Here is a 16,588-nt window from a genome sequence, read left to right as displayed (position 1 = left end):
TGAACACATTTAAGGCCTGCCAGAAGGAGAAGGAGATAAGGGAGGTACATATGCATTGTGTCACTTAAGATTACAAGAGGTCAGACGCTGAGTGCACAATTCTCCCCGCCAGAGTGTGAGAACTGGACACATAAATAAACTCTGAAGCTTCAAAAATAATGTTCTTAATACATTTGAAGTTTGAGCAGGGGAATAGCAGAATAGTTGGGCTTCAAGGAAGCAGACCCTGAACCAGGTTATTTATTGGGCACATCAGGTCTGTTGCTGAGCATAGAAAATGCAAAACAGGTTTAAAAATATGCATTTACATTTGATTTATATCAACAGATAGACTCCTTAATGTCTTTAAACCATTCTAGCCAAAGAAATAACAACGGTATGACTGTGATCTGGAGAAGGGGGACTCAGCCATATCTTATTAAGTAGACGTTATTTTGATAGCCATAGTTCCATTTCTGTTTATCCTAGCCAGATGTATCTTGCATGTCAGAAAACAGCTCACTTTAAAATGATCCTCTTGTTGATGTCATTTTACTGACAGGAGGGAAGAAATGTAACATGTGTTCTCTTCTTCTTCAGTAAAGTAGAGGTTGAAATGTGAGCATTACTCTCACTCCCAAAAATTATCATGCTCCTAGCAAACCAGCAGTTACGGTTGTAGTTTTTAAAAATAATTGTACGGTAAGAACACCCGATATAAACAGAAAACTGACAGAAAATAATGTAATATAAAATGTCTCAAAGTGGGTGAGGGAACGATGATCTTTATATAGGTTAATGTTATTCAAAAAGGAGAAAGAAGGATTGTTGGGAAAACACAGGAGCAGAAAGATAGGAGATCAAGAAAAATGACCTAGATACCGAAAGGAGACAGACTGATTACAACATAAAAGAGAAAGTAGACATACTGGATGGGGGATCCTAGAGACATTTGGGGGGGACCATCCGGACTGCAACCTAAGCAGAATGGAGTCTGGTGCTTACGAGAGCCGGACGGAATACAGTTGAAGTTGATTCATGGTAATTGCTGAAGGCCCTGTGATGTCCAGGCAGTGAGGAGAGATACACCAGAGGGAGCCATTAGAGTGACCAGCCTGTACAGAGTCCTTCTGTTTTAGAGTACATAGCAAATTACGCCCTCCACCTACTTTGAATTATGCAACTATTCCCTCTCAAAGGCCCTGTGATGATCTAGCCCAATTCTTTGCTGATAACATAAAATCCATTCATTCATTTCACCTTTATCTTTACCTGCTCTGTCTATAATTGTGTCGCCTGAAAATGTGTTAGAGGCAGGCAGTGTAAAGTTGTTGATTTGTTTTTCTCTATTTCTGAGCCAGCTTTACTCAAACTGACGGAAACTCGACTCGCCATCCCTCAGATTTTCCTCTTCATCCAGGTTCAGCCAGAATCTTGAAGCAATTGAGATCATGAGTAATTTCTGACCTGTGCCTAATCATCAATAAATTAGCAGCTATTTCCCCCTCTCCTAAAAAAGCACTCTTTGAATCATCTGTTGCTTGCTAACTATCCTCTGATTTAGGAAATTCCCTATTTGGGAAAACTGCCTGAGGTTACAGTAACGTACAACTCCAAACGTTAACCTGGGTGGCTTCATGACATTCAAGCTGCTTTTTGCCCAGGCTATGATACCAAAACAGTCCTGCTAGCTGGACTAGATTATCTAAAATATTTGAGTAGATGCTGGATTAACAGGTGTCCTCATCCTATTGGATCTATTTTCAGCATCTCATATGGTTGACCATGAAATCCTTTTAACCGTTCCTATGAAGTCGGGCTAAAGGGGAATGCATGGGAATGCATTCAATCTTTTTTGACTAATCAAAAGCAAACCGTGCATCCTCAAACCATTTTCTCTGATGCGATAGATATCACCTGCAAGGTCCCTCAGGGCTCATCACTCAGACCCCTGCTATTTAATTTATATATCATTCTTTTGGCAGAGTTAGTGCATAGATTTCAGGTTACTTGTTATATGTATGCTGATGACAGCCATGTTACGCTTGGGTAATACCAATGACAATCATATCGATCATTTTAAGCGCTGCATAGAACAATTGAAGATCTGGATGATGACCACTTACCTCCAATTAAATTAGCAAAAAAATGAATCACTCGTTTGTATACCCAATACGATCAATAAATCAGTAGGAGAGTCCCCAGGGAAACAAAACAATGTCCACATGAACTTGGACCTTGCCCAAAGCCATCAGATTTAGTACCCAGCCTTTGAGTCTGGCTGGATCCCAAGCTGGCCCGAAGTGGATAAATCAGTAAGGTAACTAGTAGCTGTTTATTTCAATTAAAAACTTTAAATAGCTTCTTGAGCTATTTCTCTTTCTCAGAGAAGGTGCAGCGAATGAATGCTTCTATATCTCGTCGCCTTGACTATTACAATGACATTTATCTGGGGCTCACTAGAAAAACTTTAGCCCAATTGCAGCACATTCAAAATGCGGTTGCAAGGCTGATTTTCCATCTCAAGTGTTGCGGCCATATGCCCCCCTTTCTCCATACTGTTCATTGGGGACCATTGGCCAAAGGAATTAATTTCAAGCCCTGTGCGTTATACATAAATCCTGTTATAAAACAGGCTCTGCACTGATGAGGTAAGTATCTCTCTCACTATGTCCCGGCAGACATCTCAGGTCTGCCTCTGCTAAACGTATGACCTTACACCTGTAAATGTAAGAGACATACATGGGTTGGCCATGTGTTTGCTGTCCAGGCTACAACGCTTTGGGTATTCTCTTCCTCTCTCAATCCAAGAAATGTCTGATTATAAGATTTTTAGGTACCATTTAAAGACCTGGCTGTTTCCCAAGCAATGACGAACGTCTGGGTGGAAAGTTCAGAGATTCCATATTAGCGCCCAGACCCCTTTGGAGGGGAGTTGTTGCACTATAGAAAAAATCGATCTACCTAACTTATGTCCACTAAAGAAATGTTAAAAGTAAATGAACTAATACCCTTAAAGAATACTTAACATTTGGAAATGTAATGTTATAGGGGATCTATGCCTTTACAGATTAAAATAATTAACACATTTCCTTCCCTTGTTTAAGCAGAAACATGACCTGATCTGTGAAACCCTGAGTGTACAGCAGATTTTACTGTGTAACGGTGTGATTAAGAGACGTGTTTGGCCTGTGATGACGGCAGTTTAAATAAAAGTACTGAGGAAGCCGTTTGTGTTAGTCATTAAAAAGGTTAAAAAGGAGATGGTGAAAGGGGAAACATAATTCCAATAGCCACCTGTGGGTGGGTTAGAATCTCTCCTTCATGTTTTCATAAGAAATACAGTGCACATTTGAAATACTCATTTGAACTCTGTTGTAAGTTCAAGCAGCACAGAAATCAAGGTGTTTTACCACAAGTGAACTCCTGAGACCAATAAGCGAGGGTCTTTTTCTTAATTCCTCTTATATTTGCAGAGAAAGACACAGAGGCCCGCTCTTATTACTGTGGTGGCCAAACATTGGAACATTCTAACAAGGGAAATCCACATTCAACAGGACCACCTGGAATTCAGGACAAGTCTAAAGATGTGTCTATTCCAAGCTTAAAAGACAGTTTAACCTACACCCACCCAGCAGCAGATCCGACACTCCTCAATAGAGCGACTTTCGTATGCAGCCACAACCTAAGGGAACGCCATACCAGCTCCTGACCGCCCACCTAGCACACAATGCACGACGCTCTGGAGCTTTTAATGTCCAGAAGACATTACATCACGGCACCCCCAAAAGCCTAAGAGAACGTCTTTTCCCAGAATATATAACCCTCAGCAAAGGACATCATCACTCATCAATCACTGAAGCCAAACGGCTCTTACCATAACATGGAGGATATCATGACCAATAATTTAAAAGAAGTACAGAAACCTTAAGAACACTCCTTTTTGACTAACCCTCAATTTCTCTCACTACACACAAACACAAAGCAGACAATCACATACAGCTTAAAAAAAAACACCCTCCCCAACTTTGGACAGCACAAACTTTCACCTCTAACTACAACCATCATACTCAGCCCCTGGCCAACACACACTCATAGTATAAACACAAGGCTTTCCCTTTGGGCACAAAGCCTTCAAAGCATCCTACACTTCTCATCTAGAATGCTTAAAAGCAGGCAGAGCACAGGGCGCTTCCAATCTGCAACCTCAACACAAAGCACTCACATCTCAGGGATGATTATGATCAGTGTTTACAGACACGGGATAATTTACTGATCAACTAAATGACCAAACCATCTACACTAATGGCCTATATGATGATATTCTGACTCTGAAATTACAATTACAAGAAAGTAATGAAACAGCATCAAAAGTAATTGAAAAGGCTCGAGCACAGGCTTAGTTTGACCAGCAGAAACATAATTCCAATGTAGTAAGAATCCAAATGGCCAAAGGAAAACACACATTCATTTAAACAATCCAACTTAACTTAGAATTGGCACAATGCATGCAGATAAAGATCAAAACAGCGGGACAATACAAGTACTAGAACAAGCTGCAAATGGGAGGATGGTTTTAAAGAAGAAACTTTGAAAAGTGTTGCCTGACTTTAAAAATGTCACAACACTTTGAGACAAGAGGGTTACTTACCAATGCGTATAGCAATCCCTCTATAGGGTACTATCCTTACGAATACACACATGCTCTACGGTCTAGTCATTTCAGTAGAACTCAAGCATCACACTCAAACCCGCATATGTCGGTACACAAATAAACAGTTTATTAGTTCACAATTCAATATTTCATTTAAAACAGTACAAAACCACAAATAGCGGCAATTCTTCCTTAATTTAGCAACATAAAACAGGTCTTCAAAATGCACAGTGTCAATCCAAAAGTACATTCATAACAATATTTTTTACCACAAGTGAGCCGCCGCTCTTCACCACCAGTTTTCTCTTAAAGGGCTAGTGTTTGAAGTGAAAAAGTGCAAATCTTTAAGCTAAAAATTACCTTTCACTCATTCACAGACACAAATTCTTCCATTCAAATCACATTCAACCTACATGTTGCATTCCTCTCTACACCATAAAAACACTAGTAGGAATTTCTTCAGGGGCACACAGTTTCTTGCTTTTCTTTGAAGACTACTGTTTATAGTGGCTAGGTGTTGCACACTGTTACAGCTTAGTCCCACCACTTCTAATCTGCATAGGTCTTTTACAGGAGTACGGTCACGCTTGACAACATCTGTTCTCCTGAAATGACAAATGTATGGATCTTAACTCCCATATTTCAGTTTGTTAGTGAACATGACAGGTTATTGTTCCAAATAAATCAACAAACAGTTGATGGCCTATATATCTTGGTTCTTAACTACATCTCAACTCTCTCTTTATCTGTAAAACCTTTAACCTTTATTGTGCTTCACTCTGTTGACGGCTTCACGTCGATTAGTCATTCTATTACGGAATGTTTTGGCTGAGGTCGTGAAAGTTATACCACTACCTCAATCTATCTTCCTAGTAACACTAATTTCATATGGCTTGCTGATTATGTTCACATCTCAATAACATATGCACCTACTGTTCACCTTTACATAGTTGGGTTATGATGGAATCCTACTCACTCTAAACTCTCAGCAATATAAACAGTAAATATTTGCATCATCCAGCTAAAGACTTTCAAAGACTCTGTGTGTGTCGCGTTTGAAGTTGGCAGCCCATTTTCTATATCTAATTAAATGCCAAGCATCTCTCACCATCCTCTCTGCTTTATGCGTCATGACGCCATCTAGGTAATCATGTCCACAATACTTCAAGTACAACCACATATCGTCCTGTTTCTATGTCTAGCACTGGCCAAGGCGTCACAACTACTACTGTGGATAGATTATGAAATCGACATCAATTCCTCTCCCTCATCTCAGTGGTACTGCACACTTGCATAACTTCTAATGAACAATTTGTCTTATTCTGACATTAACAATGTTTGCATCAGGCTTATCCATATTGTGATCTAATTACACATCGCCTCACACCAGGCAGATCGCTTTCTTCTTTATTTATTTATTTAGGCATCTGGTCTCACCCATTGTTTTTGTGGTCATATGTCACAGAATTATACCAATCTATACCCGAAATGCATGCTCAGTTGTTTTTTTTTGTTGGTATTAGAGACACTCTATTTGTCTGTTGAGACCTTTCTTAACACTTTGGCCTGGAGCTACGCTAGTGGGGTACCTACACTCCCTCAAATGTCTCGAGACAGTATCAGACTGGCAACGTCAGTTTTCAAGCAGAAGACACTGACATGAGGCTTACAGATGAGAGAGGGTGGCCTAATTGGGAAACAAAGGGAGAACTGACATATCTTCAACCACCTGGGTTTCGTTTCTATGTATGTGCTGCTAACAAGCTGAATGTTCAAGGTTGGAGTTGTGTTCCCAACCAATTAGAATAGCCTGCCATGCACTTTTACATACAATGTTACAAAGTATTAGTCCGCTGCCACATTTTCTGCTATGACGAGTACCCTATACCACATGGTTAGAAGTAGCTCATGGCGTGTCTCACAGAAAAGAGGCCACCATTGAGAGACTAACACACACATTTTCTATAAGTAGATATGATCACTTAATCCAGTCCCACCCCACAATAGGTTTTTGAAGTTTGCCACATAGGATGACATCATAGATGACACAACTAGCATTATATAAGCTACAAATAAATTATAAGTTATTGCGATCTTGCATGAGTCGAATTGAGGAGTGTTTATTCGCCCATCTTTTCTTGTTGACATTAAAGCAGTATTTCACCATCTCTGTTGAGTCTTTCCAGTTTTTGGTTCCAAAGTATTTTACTGATATTTCCATCCAGCACAACAGATGCTTCGAGGTGCTAGAGCACATTTGGTGGCAGAGCGGATGTTTCTGGTCTAATCGACCTAGAGCCCAGACCTAGAACCCAGACCTAGATTCCAAGACAATCAACGACTCCTGCCATAAGCCAGATGAGCACGGAGTTCCCTGTGGGGAACAATGCACTAAACCAAAATCACGTGATTGATATATGGCCGACAAGTCCTCCTTTGAAGACATTTCTGTTCGGTCCCAGTAGGTCCCGAGCGGACAAAAGGTGAACTGGTTGATTATGGGAGAGTCGATGCTGGGGGACTCAAGCTGAGGGCCTGGCATAAGTAGACCATCTTAGTTGGTAAAAGCATATGGGGGAGGGATTGTAATTATGTCATGGTCTAAATAAGAGACATAAAAGAGTAACTGAATTCTTTGGGGATTCTATAAAGAAGAGAGATAAGGATACCTCGAATTTACGGGGTCAAGAGAGATGAAAAGGGCACACACTATAGTTCTATATCGGAGCATTAAGGAGTCCATGTAGAAGAGTGCATGTAAAACTCCCAGAGGGGGTAAATAAAAAGAGAGGAGAATACAACAACTAAGGTAGTGGGGGAAGACATACATACAGGGGGAATACATATATAAAGGGTATAATATGATTGTATAAAAGATCATTCGTAAAAATAAATAAATAATAACCGATTTGTCCTTACAGTTTTTTCACAAAGGATCTACATCGCTCAACAAAAGAATTAGATGAAACCAAAACAGAAGTAAAGAGGACAGTCTAAAGATACTAAAAAAACAAGAACAATATAAAAATAATTAACGGAAAGTGTAAATTAAGGAATTAGAAAAATAGTGTCAAATACATTTTGTTTTCAAAAATAATAAACAAAGATAGGGGAAATAGCCTGATCTTCTGGAATTCGAGTGGCGATTGATGGTGCCTACTCAAAAATATTAATTAATTTGGAAGTAAGAGAAAAATCTGAGTAATTATTGACAGCCTGAATTGGCTTGTCGTAATGGAGGAGACACCTCTCACACACCTATGCAGGACACTGGCAAGATATACAGCTAAGATTATGCAGTACCATTCTGAATGGATTAAGGGCACAATCAATAAAACATTTATGCCCTGGCCCCCAGAAGCTTCATTGTCAAATATACCATTATGAAATATGACAATTAATTTGCATGCCACGTATAAGGGAAAGAAGCCAGAGAAGATATTGAGAGTATTAGAGCTTTGGAAAATGTTCCAGAATCAGAAAGAAGATCCAGTCTATAAGGCATGGATGCTTAGTCAGCATAAAGGCGGAAGACGTAACAACATCAGCTCTCCTTTCCCCTCCTGAGAAACAAGATGCAGAGAATAAAGAAGAGGGGGCTTAACCCTATAGAGGAACTGAAAGCAGCAGAGGGGTATGCTAATACACCATAAACAAACCCTGCCCATACTAGTGAAGAGACAAAGGAAGAGAGTGAGAGTAGAGCATGTACATATATACAACACGTGATGAAAGTAAACAGCGTCATGAGAAAAAGAATAGACAGAATAAACAGACAGAGTTAGAAGAAGAGGTAGAGAAACAAAAGATAATAACAGATGGAGCTAAGGGTACGACAATAGTACAGAAACAATGGATGGGAGGACAAGTGCTACTCAAATTAGATAACAAAGGTATTGGTGGAGTTCGAGAAAGAGAGGCAAGGGAAGAACAAGACAAACAAGTGAAAGAGAAGGAAGAAGAGAGGTCATGTCAACAAGAGAGAGACAAGGAATGTAAACGAAGGGAAGAGCGAAGAAAGCAGGAGGCGAAAAGAGAAGAGAGGTTAGAAGAAGAGAAGCGAGAAGAAATAGAAGCCCAAAGATTGAAAGCACGCAGGTTACAAAGAAGGCAAGAGGAAGAGGAATTAAGGGAAATAAGGAGAAGGGAGGAAGTAATTAACAAAAGCAGCAGATTTAAAAATTAGATTTAATATTTAAGCCCTAGAAGCATGATACCCATAGAAATGCAAGAGCAAACTGAAGAAGACGGAGGGTCACAACCATCTCGTGAAGGGTGGCAATGACCATTAGATTTGCCAACATGGAGAGAAGAAGACACAGAGAACATATGAACAAGAATGGGGAGACTACATAGACGAATGAGGGATAAGGACAGGTATGGAACTCAAGAGGGTCAACAAGGACCATCTCTTAGAGAAATAGGAGAAAACTTAAATGAAGTCAGAGGAGGCATTCATAGAACAATATTCTTAAGTAGGTTAGATCTTGAGGACGCAGAAGAGGACAATAGTTGCACGTGTTGGGGCATAATAATGTCAGACGAGGAAAGGAAACAAATTAAGGAGACATGAGAAGAAGGCGCATATGGATTTTCAAGAGAATCGAGCATAGATAAAGGGGTGAAATTGTTAGATCTATAGGACCCTATAAGGAAAACACCAGAACCAATACCATATACTGAACAACCACAAGTATGATTGCATATTAGAGGGGATGCGTCCCCGCCCTATGTGAGCAAACAAAGGGAATTGTCAGGGAGAAAACAAGCAGGCGATGATAATGCTTCCTGGAAGACAAGGAGTGTGGGCAGGTATGACAAAGGATAGGGCTTTCACAGTTCCCACTATTAGAGAAAGGAGGGGGTCCACCACAATATATACTATTGCCCCATACGGATAAGGATAATTTAAAATGTACTCTGCCGAGTTTGACTTCTGGTGTGGGCAAATGGATTAAGGAATTAGAGAAAAGAACGCCAGGAATGACTTTAGCTATAGGCAATATTATCACCTATCCTAGGGGAGAGATCTGATGACATTTGGAAAAGAGCAGGGTATCCAAAAGTAACTGCGCATAACAGAATGGATGATGGGGCACCATTCAATAACTGTAGAGCAGACCTATGGCGAGCGCTTATAGTACAATATCCAAACACATCGGATATTGGGGCGCTAATGATTAGAAAATGAGAGTGGATGAAGACCCCATTGCTTTTATTCAGCATATTCAGGATAGATGGAGTGCAGAAATGTACGAACCATGGGATAAAATGGTTGTGTTATTTTACAAACCCGTACAGAGGCAGTTAAAAAACAGATGGGAATGGAAGCAAAACCATGGCCAGAGAGACAATTGGCAATCGTGCATTATTGCAGAATGCTAAAAGAGAAAGATAAGAAGAATGCTGAGGGTAGAAATCAAGCATAGCCGAAGTTGGTGCAGAAAAAACTATCAAAGTTTGCCGTAGAAGGAGCAGTGTTGACAAGTAATGAGGGAAGCACGGCACAAGAGATGCAGGTCCCAAAGCAAAATAATGTAGTCAGTGTTCAAGATCAGGACGGGTATAATTATATGCCAAGAGGCAGAGGGAATGGGCCTAAAGGAGGAGGATGAGCAGGATTTCAAAACCCTCAAAGAAGGGTAGGTTTTAATGGTGGACAGTCATTAATATTTTGGAATTGTAGAAAATTAGGGAAGAGTATGTAGAGTATATAAAAGTGGAGCAGCCATGCCACAGCACAATTGGCAATCTCCAAGAGGGGGGACAGGATATGCTCCTCAATGTAAAACATATATAACAAATTCACAAGGCTATTATGGCCAAGATCACATGCAGAATCAGGCATACGTGCCACAACCACAGCATTTTCAACAAGCACCAATGCAGACACAAGTGTCACAACCACAGCAATTCCATCAAGTACCAATGCAAATGTAATCATTACAGGGGCAACAACAGAAAGCAGCTATGCACATACAACAGGGACCCACTCAACAGGTACAAAATAGTGGAGTTGGCTCGCTGAGGTGCGAGCAGTCAACAGCAGTCCTTGCCCTCCTTGCTTTACTGTTTGGAGTCTTTCTACAGTGCCTGCATCAGAGGTTAAAACCCCCAGCATTCACGCGGAGCGGCACGCAGAGTTGGCTCGCTGAGGTGCGAGCAGTCAACAGCAGTCTACAGAGGCTAGGAGGTGAGGAGACATGGTCTTACAAGCCGACCCTAAAACTTTGCCTTTGCTCTCCAGAGCGATAAACTCAAATAGTGATAAGACACTCAGCACGGACAATCTAACTCCCCAGCCCCAGCCCCAGCCTAAGCAAAAAAGTCCTTTAGGCAGGGTGCTGAGGAGTAAATACGCCTGATTACAAAATCGGAAAGAAATCCGTAAAGGTTTGAGTGCATACAAATAAATAAATAAATAAATAAATAAATAAATAGGTGGTACAAATTCCAACTCTACCATGGCAGTACAGAAAAAAGTATCTACTACACTCGCGCAAATATCTTCAATTCCCAGCGAAATGGCCTTCCGACTAATGGAGGACGCGACCACCGACTTTGAGGACACTGAGGAGGGAGTGTTGATTAGAGAGTCAGAGGAGAGCAGCGAGGAAAGTAGCGGGGATGATGCACCCACTACTCCAACAACATTCCCATCTCCTGACACTCCATCATTCTCGCCCCCTTCCTCAATGCCTCTCTCATTGCCGCCGGCTCAACTCTTACCCGTGGATATGGATGTGGTAGTCCGTCCTGGAGAAGTAACATCGCTCCCACGGCTGCTCCTGCTGCCCCTGCCACCAGCGGATACGCTCCCGGAAGCACGATCTCCCCCGCTGCCATCTGTTAGTGTTCGGCGGGCCGCCGCTGCAGCAAGTGGAGCCAAGCGTGTCGAAGGACACCGCAAGGCCGACCTCAGCTCGTGGACCACGGAGACCCTAGCAGGGGGAGAGTCGGGCAATGCCTCGTCTGACCATGCGGTGAAGACGGCGGGGGATGGTGTGCCTCCTGCTCCAGTTATGGAGGTTGGCCAGGCGATAGCAGCAGAAGGAGAGGCTTTATGCCACAGCACATTAGCGGAATCTCACGCCAGCCAGGCTGGCATAACGACAAACAGACGCAATGAAGACTCAGAGGCACCCTCTGCTACCTCGGCTGCCTCCCTGCAGCTTATTCAACAAAACAAAAAGAAGGCAAATCTTCAAAATACCCCATGCAATCCAGAAGGGATTGACCATATGGATTCAGATTTAGATCGTGAATCAATGCATAGTCAATCAAATGTTTCAGCAAATGACTTCATCAGCCAAAAAAGGGACCTAGCAATGGCATTGTTAAAAAAAGAGCTTTGACAAAAAAGATCCTCAAGGAGCAGGGGGAACTTTTGTATCAAGATCACCAACAGCAAAAAAAAAGGACTTAGAGCACCAACCCAAAAGGGAGAACCAGGAAAGTTATTTCTGCAAAATCCTCTGACGTCTCACTCCCTAAAAGACTTCTTTTCCAAACAAACGAAAAGGAAATCGGAATCCGAGGTAGAACTTTCAGACGCTGAAATATTAGACGCAGTCTTAGAAGCTCCCTCAGCTCTCTAAGCCTCTAAACAAAGCAAAAACCACAGCAGTTCCTTGCCAAATCATCTCAGAAGAGGCCACTGGTGCGCAGGCCATTGTCCCAGGCCCAGAAAGCTCTGTCGATCTATATGGGAGGAACAATGTTCATAACTTACTACCTAGAGGCGCAGTCATCGCCCAAATCAACTTGCTCGACGACGACGTCCCACTTCATCTCCCTGAGAGGTCTGGACTACGAAATGATTTACAAATACCGTCAGTCAAGTCCACGGCAACCAACGGACTGGATCAAAGAAGCACACTCCAACCTCTGCTGGCTCAACCAGTGTTGGCCCAGCTGGGGCAAACAAGGAACAACACCGAGCCCCCGTCCAGGAGATCTTCAATCCAAAGTGATTATCCAAATAACATCTCAACTCCAGTCAGAAATAGAAGACCCAGCAACACTTTTGGGAATCTTCCCAAAGATACTCCAACAAAAAAAACGGATCTTGTCACAATCATGTCAGCAATTACGGTGGGACTGGCCCCCTTTGTAAAGTTATACGAGTCAATAAATGACTCAATGAAAGACTCATTAATATTATCAGCCACGATAAACTCCAAAGTAACCTTTTGGAGGGTTTTATTACAGCGTTAACCCAACAAAACATCGATAAAGAAAGGCAATGCGATGAAAAACTCACACAGCTTGAAAATTTAATTGAAACCAAATTTAACGCAAGCCGCTTACGAGAAATCAAGCTGAACTCCCAAATGGAACAAACCTCGACGTTGGGTGTAAAGGACCCAAAAACTGATAGTGCAAATGACGCTCCCACCAGGATTATCCACCGCCTTGACACAAAATCGCGAAATGGGAAAAAAAAAACAAAGACCTGCCTAAAGTTGCCACAATTTTCAACATTGTAAAGTCGACTCCATTAGTACCTATTAAAGTAGCACCACCATCTATAACTTCTACAATGTCCCGAGGTCCAGTCTCCCACAACACATCGAAGGAACAAGCGATAATTGAATTAAATAATTCAAGTGCATCTGCAGCAGACTCATCGGGAAATCTGTCACCATCAGACTTAACAGTTCACTTGAACCATGAAGGAGTCTACGACTCCCCAGATGACACTCAGCAAAACCGAGAGCGGACTGCAAATATAGCAGAAACCATCACCGCTCAAGAGGAACAGAAAAAACCATCTATAATTACGACCACATTGGAAACTCAGAGCCCCAAAGATAATGTTCGTGAAGAGGTGGGAAAAGCTCCACTGGATCCACTAAAGAAAACACAACAAAACGAGAAACAAATCCCAGAAAAAACTGAAACCTCCCGGCAAAGGCTGAAGAACATTAAGGAACCAAATAAGGCTAAGCTGCGGACAGGACTAACAACGGCTACAAGACTTGCCCAAACACGAATCTTTAAGATGGAGCAATTGATGGCCGGGAAAAACTTCCTAATATTAAACAGAAAGACAATCCTCAAAATCTTAGCCAAAATACTAGAGCTGAAATCTCTAGACACGGCAGATTTGGTGCTGATTGAGCCATATCACAGACACAAGAAGGCTAAAGCATACCTCCACGTAACAAAGGCTGCAAGTACTGATCTAAAACAAGATGTGATCCTCGCCTTGAACGAAATGGGTTTTGCCCTTGCGGAAATTATAACACCAGTGCTAGCGGACAGAAATACGCTTCCCACTAGTAGAGTGGCAGAAAAGCTTCCTGACCATCAAACGAACATAGAAGACCAGATCACAAAGAAAAGAAGCAAGATGTACAAGGAGGACGGGGAAAGCCGCAGAGGGAGATTCCAATCGAAATACTATGCAACAAATGAAAACACCAACTACAAGAATTCAAAACACACAGAAAACATAAGAACAAACTACAGACGGGAGAAAAACTGTAGACATGGCTCTTCGAACGACCAACGCTATGAGTGGTCTCACAACAAAAAATGCGAACCTTCAGGTCCATGGAGATGGTTGAAAAAGGTGCTAAATCCAAACCCCCAAAAATAACAACGAAATGGCTCAGCGACGTCAACCTGCCACCCAATTTCTGAGCCACTCCAAGAGCTTCAACCCAAGGAAACATCAATGTGTTCGTGGAACACGAGAGGCCACGAACATTTGACTAAACCAGACGCATTTGATCTGGCACAGTTGACGTTATTTGCCTTCAGGAGACCTGGATGATGGAACAACCAACGATCGATGGATACAAAACTTGTACTTCTCCAGCGAGCAAAGGCATGTTCGGCAGACCATCATCAGGCCTCCTAACTACTGTCAAACTTGGCTCAGGCATCTCTATTAAAAAGAAAGTGACAGAAACCTATGGCATTTTGGCTCTACAAACAGAGTGGCTTCACCCGGAAAAGGCTTCACGGGGAAAAACAAAATCCAATCTAGCTATCACAAATGTCTATTGGAATCCGCAAAGAACAAATAACACCGACTTTTGTAGTGCCGTCGCGGACACCCTAAACAAATTTACCACTGAATTGGCCACCGACCACATTGTCATCTGCGGAGATTTGAACGCCAGGTGTGATCAACCTTTGGCAAGTACCCCTACTTTCGCCATCCATAGAACGAGGTGCACCATGGTCAGACTTCATGGACTCCAGAAATGTACAGAATGTGGCAACACTTCGAGGCCACCTTCCAGTGAATCCAACCTGGGAACGACTTGACACCTCAGCGACGCTGGATTACATATTCATTTCACATTCTCTTCTATCGTCTCTAAATTTTTATGAAGTCTCCAGAACTAAAGCCAGCGATCATAACTTGCTGACAATGACTTTCGATTCAGTGAGCATTCCCAAAAAAACTTATCCATTTGATTTGGAGGTATCACGCAAGTCTTCGCGAATCCAACTTACAGCAATAAACCTCAAGGAGATTACCCACAAATTTGACGAGGATAACGAAACCACCATGCAAACTAGACCAAATTACCTCCCATTCTTCGTGATGTATAGGAAAAAGCAAAGAAACCAAACTTCATCAAATGAAAATAGGACCCACGAATATGATGCTGAACTGGTTTTGAAAAGAAGAGAAGTCCGCAAGTTGAGGCGGTTGGCCAGAGTTTCTGATAACATTGAGCAAAAAGAAATTGCCATAGCTGCCGCAAAATTATACAGAGCATGGCTGAAACATCATAAAGGTGCTATGTATCAGAACGATGCTGAACAAATGCTGAAAACCTTGACGTCAAAAAATTAGAGAGAATTCTGGGCGTTAATTAAAAACAAAACCAGTGAGACAACCAATCAACTATCAAACGTAATATCGGAATCGACTTGGATAACCTTTTTTGCAGCCCAATTTGCATCTTTGCCCGAAACTACTGGAAATTATACATCTCCCACAGTGACAAGAGATTTTGGCTACAATATTGAAATTGAAAACATCCAGGGCGTCGGGACCGGATGGCCTAACTAACATGGACCTAAAACAACACCCCCAGGAATGGTCCGTTTTAATAACAAAAATCTTCAACCAATGCCAGGCAAAGAAACACATTCCCAAAACATGGACGGAAGCACTAATAGTGCCCATCTTTAAAAAGGGAAATAGAGATAATCCAGCAAACTACCGTCCCATAGCCCTCCTAGACATCATGGGCAAGATTTTTGCAACTGTTCTTCTTACCAGATTCTACAGATGGGCGAGAACAGCTCCATGTTTGGATCAACTATAAACGGGCTTTGTCAAAAACGCAAGCACAAGTATTAACATCATGATACTAAATACATAAAAGAAAACGTGAAGAATGGTGCACCAAAAGTATTCATAGCTTTCATAGACTTGACGCAAGCTTTTGATAAAATCAGTCGACGGAAGCTATGGTCAAAATTATCAAAATGGAATTGCCCGGGAGAAATCCTAGAACCGGTGATTGCACTCCACACAGACACAAAGCTGAGGGTTTGTTTAAACAGAAAAGGCTTGATGTCAGATCAATTCCCATCTGAACGTGGCGTGAAGCAGGGATGTCTGCTCATCCCGGCCTGCTTTATTGCATTTCTGGGCGATTTCCAATACACCCAAACGGCGGTAAGAGCTTTCCCACCAAAAGTGGGAAATACTTCAATATCCAGACTACTCTATGCAGACGACCTGATCCTTATGGATCAGACCCAAATAGGGCTTCAACGCCAACTCAGCAACCTGGCCAAATATATCGATGAAAATGATCTGGAAATAAACACTGCCAAATCCAAAATTCTGATATTGGGAAAAATCGATCAACCTTAAGTAACAACGGACCCTGGTTTTTAAACAACAAGAAGATTGAAACTGTTACCAGCATAAAATACTTGGGAATAATGTTTGATGCCACATGCTCAGAAAAAGCT

This window comes from Ambystoma mexicanum, chromosome 8 (assembly GCF_040938575.1).
Source record: "Ambystoma mexicanum isolate Mex_15411 chromosome 8, UKY_AmexF1_1, whole genome shotgun sequence".
NCBI lineage: Eukaryota > Metazoa > Chordata > Amphibia > Caudata > Ambystomatidae > Ambystoma > Ambystoma mexicanum.
The sequence above is the reverse complement of the archived record's forward strand: the minus strand, read 5'-3'. Positions refer to the sequence as shown.